The following is a 7,245-nucleotide window of genomic DNA, read 5'->3' on the forward strand; positions in this document are numbered from 1 at the left end:
ATTGGGTCACGTGACCCGGCTTTTTTGCCCGCGAACCCGCGTGACGTCGGCCCAACTTTCGAGGGCTATATCTCGCGAACGCGCACATATACAGGTATGGTTCCTTTGACATTTTTGCTCCCCCAGGGGGGTCGACAGTTTGCCCCCCTCCCCCCGCGTCATTCGGACCCAGAATCTTGCCGGAAACTTTACAAAATTTTTTATTTTGTCTGAAAATTTCAACATTTTTAATCAAAACAAAAAATATTAAGATTATGCTAATCTTTAATTAAACTATATTTTACTAATAAAAAAAGAAAAATGTTTTACTATTGTTATTATGTTGGTATTATTATTTAAGTTATAAATTTGTTACACAATATAAATTTAATTTAACAAAATATTATTTAAATTTTATTTAACCGCGCAAAAGCAAAATATAATCAAATTAATGTATGTACTCACCTTTAATTTTTACTGTCTCTCTAACCACGATATCAAACAAAAACTTTTTAAGCTGTTGCGATTTACACGGTTACACGTTTAAAATTAAAATAAAAGAAATTATCCCGGTGCGTGCATTTCTATGCTTTGACCACAGACGAGTATTTTCCTGTAAAATCTTCTCGCGACCGACGTGAAAAATAGCTTAAGACGAGTTAAAACAAGAAACTGTTATACTTGCCACTTGTTGTGGCCTGAATAAGTTGTGTATATAAAATTTGAATTTGAAATATAATTAATAATATTTAGAATAGTACATATATTCAAATAATATTAGAATAGTAGTATTTTAATGATAATATTTAGAATAATATTTATGTATTATATTAATTTAATGATAAATTAATTTTTCCGTTTTTTTTAAGGCGGCTCGCGCCGCCCCCTAGGCTTGCCGCCCGGGTGCCCCGCACCCTCTGCACCCCCGGGTCGGAACGGCCCTGCTTTCTAGTCACTCCATTTCTATGCGAATAATATTTACATTTAATAAGATGTATTGCATTTGACATTTAATCATAATACTAATTCTAATTTGGTTATAAGGTTTATAGAAGTAGAACTTGTGGCAAAATTAAGTTTGTCATTTTATTCTTAATGAATGGATTAAAAAATACATTAATTACATGAAGTTATATACAAATATACAAAGAAACTTAGACGTACTTTGTATAATTGTAAAATGTTAGCATTATGTAATAATAGAAATCTTTATTTTGTAGATTTTATCTAAATTTAATTTCGGCTTTAATTCATTAGTTTTAGTAAAAAAATACATTCTATATACGTAACTTAACAGTAAACTATACACTATACATAAATGACTATCTATCACATAAATTATAATTTTTAAAAACAAATATTTGCTTAACGGATGGGCTGACGAAATAGACCCAGTAATAGACCCAGAGATTTTAAAAGACAAAACTATATCACTAGCGCTAGTACAGGACAATGCTAAAAGCACGTGCTTCGCTTAGAAAATGGCAGGTTGCAGTCACGTGACAAAATACAATGTTAACTAAACTGTGATTGGTTAAAGCGTAATAGCTATCGATAGCGTGGAACCCAGACGCATCTCGACCGACAACCCGTAGCGAAACCCACTTAACGTGGAGCACAGAATAGCGATTTGTCTAAGGTTCGTTAACTGCCTTTCGCTAAAGGGACTTATCGAATGTCCCGTGTATCGCTCTTGTTCCGTTATCGGAAGAGCTCAGAATAGGTCCCCTAGACAGATCGTCATTCTGCATGGATTTAGACTAATCCAACTTTGAATCTGTGTGAATCAATTAAGTCAACCTCAGGCCATGTTTTTTCATTCATTGAATATTTGCTTGATTTAAATGAATTGTGATACGAAATGATCTTTGGCTTATTTTCTTCACTTGCTTCAAAAATGTCTAAACGCATTGTTATGTAAACATGTGGATGTCAATTTGTTTTGGTACAGTAAAACACAGAAGTAAGTGGGCTATGGCAAAATTACAGAAAACTTTTGCAATAAGTTCCTGTCACAAATTCTAACGACAATTCTGTTCAATTCTCGTGAAACACCTAATAGTGTCATGAAATGGTGCAACATGAAAAACATGAAAATATGAAACACATGACAAGACTAAATGTACAATACAATGAAATCTGAATCGTTGAGATTACACTGTACTATTTAGGCATTACAGACGTGGAAAAACTTGGAAAACTCCACGTAGCCAGTGTGTCCGAGCGAAGCGCGAACCGAACGAACTTCCAGTGTTCGGGATACGAAGACCACTTGGCCACTGGTGGGCACTCCACCGAATTGTCATTAACACCCTCAATTCGAAGTAAAGTGTTAATGAATTGATTTTAAAAAATGAGAACAAAGTGCGAAAAGTGATAAATATTTGTAATTCATTTGTATTATTTATCGTTTTTTACTTTAATAATTTTTATTGCTTAACAAAACATAATTTCCAATTTTTTCCAGTATGATAAAAGCTCATATGTTTCGTTTGTAAATTGCTTACATTTTCATTACGTAGAAGTTGTGGATCCTATCAAACATTTTTCTACAGAAGATTTTTGGCACAGACTTTGAAACGTATAAACTGTGCAAAAAAAGAAATAGATGTATTCAATATTCCCAGTAAATAAAATGCTGTTTTATTGTGTCGATATTCCATACTTAACAAAATGTGAGGGTCGTGAATTTGGAGAAATTTGGTTAGGGAAAATCAGAGAAAGTCAGGGAATTTTAAAAAAAAACGTTGATTAGGAACCCTGTATATATTTTAGATTGATAATTGGAAAAAATTCATAAATGAAATTTTTGAATCCGTTCACGCATCCTTTATTACTTACTTAACATACGTTTACATTATACATATTTTTTTCGGTTTTACAATACACCTACTATAAACTACAATATACAGTATGAATCAATAAATATATTTATAATTACGTGTTTGCTGTGTGGGCTATCATTAATTATGATTTAAAAAGAAATTTTTTAAACAACTGACAATATACTTTCAAATGAGATTAACACTGAACTTCTATAGTTTCTGTTGTGAAATTCAACATTTATACGAGATAAGTGCGTAATTTTCAGTTTTCTAATCTAAATTTTTTCATCATTACAAAAATTAAATTACACTTGTATACAGTTATTATGTTAAAACGCAACAACGATTTTTATTTAACTGAAAATATTATAAAAGAGTTTTTTTAGAAATATTTGTACCTAGAGGTAAATATAACTCAATTATTTCTTATAAACAAAACTTCTTTTTAAAAAAATTCATCGATTTAATTAGTGGTTCCGTTTTTTATTTCGAGCTGTTCGATAATTTTCTTAGAGCATCTGTCTTTCTCCAGAACTCTTGTTTGTTGAACTAGAGATGAAAAAACAGAATAAAATCCACTTATCACCTGAAAAAAATAAATTCGTTTAAAAATATGAAAAAATATTCTCTTAAAAATAAGTATTTTATAACGTCATTAAATCAATAATTTGCACGCAAAAAATAAATAAAAAACTTGAGAACGTGTTTACTTATTAAATAATTATTTAAAAACAATACGTTAAAATTACAGCAGCGTTTAGTTTCAGTTTACTAATTTTAATTTAAAGGTTCACAATATTGCTTCAAAATAAATAACAAATAGAGTATTCTAGGCTATCTCTTACTTTTATCAAAAAATTTCTCTTTACGTAGAAAAACCCAGCAACTGATATTCCAAGAGGTCTTCTTCCAATCCTCCTCATGAAACAGATAATCTGAAATGTTTCATTTATAAATATATCAGTGATAAAGTATAAAAAATTAAATATACGCAATACCTTAAATTTATATTCCGGAGGAAAACCAGAAGTATAGAATTTCTCAACAGAAATGAAATTGTCATATATCTGAAAAATATTAATACATATTCACTTATTGTGATATATAAACTGTTGATAATAACGATACTTACAATTGATAAGAATATGGATACTAACCAAGACACCAGACAACGCTGCAGCGACGAATATCACTGTAAACACTGCGATTTGAAAACGAACACCTGCATCCATTTGTTCGAATAAAGCAACATATGCAAAGAAAAAAATTTCGTATACAAAGTAAACATATATTAGGGGAAAGAGCATTTTCCACTTTTCGTTTATCTCTTCAAAAATCTGCCAAATTTCAAAAAGCCTCTCCATCAAATTCTGAACGTGAAATGGTGTAGGATTTTTTAAAAACTGCAACTATACAGCCAGTTTCTTCAACCATTTTCCAATAATTGTTAAGAACAATGCAAAACACAAAAATATGCAGAGCGTTGTCAGAAATAGTTTTAAGGATTATATCACTGGAAAAAGTCGCATTATTTTCTTTGTTCTATAAGAAAAAGAACCATACACACTACTCATAGTGAGCTTTTTAGTTTATAACGTGAAGTTTCATACTGAAAACAACGTTAATTTATTTGTTTGAAAATGTTGTTTGTCAGTGACTAGCGTATTAACAGTAAAAATTCTGTATTTCGTCCGTAAAAATTTAATACCTGATTGATATAACAAGATCGCCAGTTAGTTCAACGGTATGGAAACTTTCAATTGTTTGTTTCATTTTTAAAAATGTAATTTACAGAACTTTCGGCAGAGCATCTCTTATTTTGTAAAACTCCTGTCAATTGAATCAGAGAAGAAAAAAAGGAATACAATCCACTCACCATCTGAAACAGTTCAAAGTATAATAAATAAAACAGCAGCAAATAATATTTTATATCTATTTATCTTCATTCTCAAATATTTCTTTTCGAAAATTACAATAAATATGAATTTCGAATTAAAGCTTTATAAATAATTTTATAATATTATAACAAATGTGTACACATTGCTGTTATCTTTATTGTACTATCTAATAACAAAAGTTGAATTTTAAAATTGAAGAATATTTGTTTTTGCTAATGTTTTACAATTAAACACGATTGCAATTTGCATTTTATTATCAATAATTCTTATTTGCCGTAATACATAAATACGTTATTTTGCTAATAAAACTGAAGACAATACTATAATAAAAAGTATTTACCCTTATCAGAAAATTTTTTTTGATGTAGAAAAATCCCCACACAGATAACCCGAAAGGTCTTCCTCCGAATCTCTTCATGAAACAAATGATCTAAAATTATGAGTCATTAATTAATAAAACTACATCACATATACAATAAAAATTTATAAATAACGTACTTTGAATCTGTATTTCGGTGTATATATAGAAGAGTTATATTTCCCGATGTTGATAAAACTGTCGTATATCTGTAGTAGATTTATAAGAAAAATTAATAGTTAGTTTATTACCTGGAAAACATATACCTTATAACTTGCATATTCATTAGAACAATACTCACGATTGATGTAAAAATTGATAATGCCCAGGAACCTATTAATGCTCCGGTGAAAAATGTAACTGCAATTACTGCGATTGCCACACGAAAAATTATATTAATACGTACGAAAACAGCGATATATATAAAAAGGCAAGTTTCATAGACGAAAAAACTTAAGTAAGAGGGAGAAGCGCATTCCATTTATCGTTGAGTTCTTCTAACATCTGCCAAATTTCCCAGAGTTTTTCCATTAGTTGATCAATAAAAAATCTTGTTGCATTCGTTGCAAACTGCAACTGAATAGAAATGTTTATCAATTTTTTCCCTAAAAGTGACGAAGAAATAACTGAAAAAAGAAGCATACAAATGATGTGAGACGCTACATAAATTAACCAAAGATTTATGCCGAAAACACAGGCCAGAGACATTTTATAATCGTAATGTGCCGATTTTAATGCAGAATGTCCAAAGTACGAACCCATTGTGAAGCAAGATAAGACAATTAAAACGTAAAAAAAGAAATAATAAATAATGTACTCTTCATATTTCTCGATAAATTTAACTTCCTTTTTAAAATTTTTCGTCAAATTATGAATATTTAACTTTCTGCGTTTCAAAATACTGAATTGTACAGCTGCGTACAAAGAAGCAATCCACGAAACGAATATAATGTAAAGTTTATTATTTTCAAATATCGAAAATAATTGAATGCAAACACCTTCAGTCGTAATCATAACTGTAAGCATTAATGCGATCGCCCATAAAAATATTTCGAGTAAATTCGAATAAATTGTAAACAATTTCGAATTTCTTCTTGATGTTTCTTTTTGACAATCGCATGTTTCTAGAATACTCAGACCAAACACTCTAAAAACAGAAATCAAAGGTCGAAGTTTTGTGACAACACAATTGCCGTATGGTGAATGCATTTTGTACGAAACAAGTGCAAAGATTATTTCGTTGTACAGTTTCGAAGTGCACCAATGTTAATCGTTGAGTTTGATTGCAATAGAAAAAAATATAGAATCAACATTATACACAGTTTGCAAATTGAATACTTGAGAAGAATACAAAACTTAGAATAACGCGTTAAGTGGTTTGGTCTCCAGTAGAATATACCTTAATGTGAATACGTAATGAAAACAAGGCTAGTGATTGGTTGATACATGCAATTGTGAATAAAATCGATTGAGTGACGTTAACGAGTGTTTAATCCAATCACGATACACACTGTTTGAAACTGACTGAATTATGACACGGAAACAATTCGTCATCGATAAATTTCAATATGTATACCGGTTTTAATTTGTTATTCGATTATATATTTGAAATTATTTTATAATATTTGGAAATTTTTTTTTATTTTTAAGTGCGGCAGATTGTTTTTAAATATAAATTTTATTCTATAATAAATTACAGTTTAAAGTATTTAAAGTGTAGGTTCATGTTTACATATTGTTCGACGTGATAAAATTAAATTGACTTCGCACTAAATTACGAGTAACTAACGAAAAAAGAAACTTTATTAAAATCAATTTATTATCTTTACACAATTATCTATTCTCACTGCGGGTTAAAATCAAATGATTAAGGATACAAACTTAATTTAATTATCTAAGGTAAACGTGATGAAAAATATAGCAAATTATTTAATTAATAAACTGTATTGTATTCTGAGTAGAAGTGAATGCATGGAGGTTGATACAGGAATTTTCCAGTGTAAACATTGTGACTTTAATTCTAAAAATGATTATAATGTTATTTCATAAATGCATATATTACGCAGTTATTTATGGTATATAAATATTCCATATATATAAATTAATCTCTTGTGGTATCTACGATATTATAAATATACAGTATTACATTTTTGAAATATATTTTATTAAAATCTATATATCTATA

The sequence above is a fragment of the Centruroides vittatus genome, unplaced genomic scaffold (assembly GCF_030686945.1).
Source record: "Centruroides vittatus isolate TY-2023 unplaced genomic scaffold, ASM3068694v2 scaffold_996, whole genome shotgun sequence".
NCBI lineage: Eukaryota > Metazoa > Arthropoda > Arachnida > Scorpiones > Buthidae > Centruroides > Centruroides vittatus.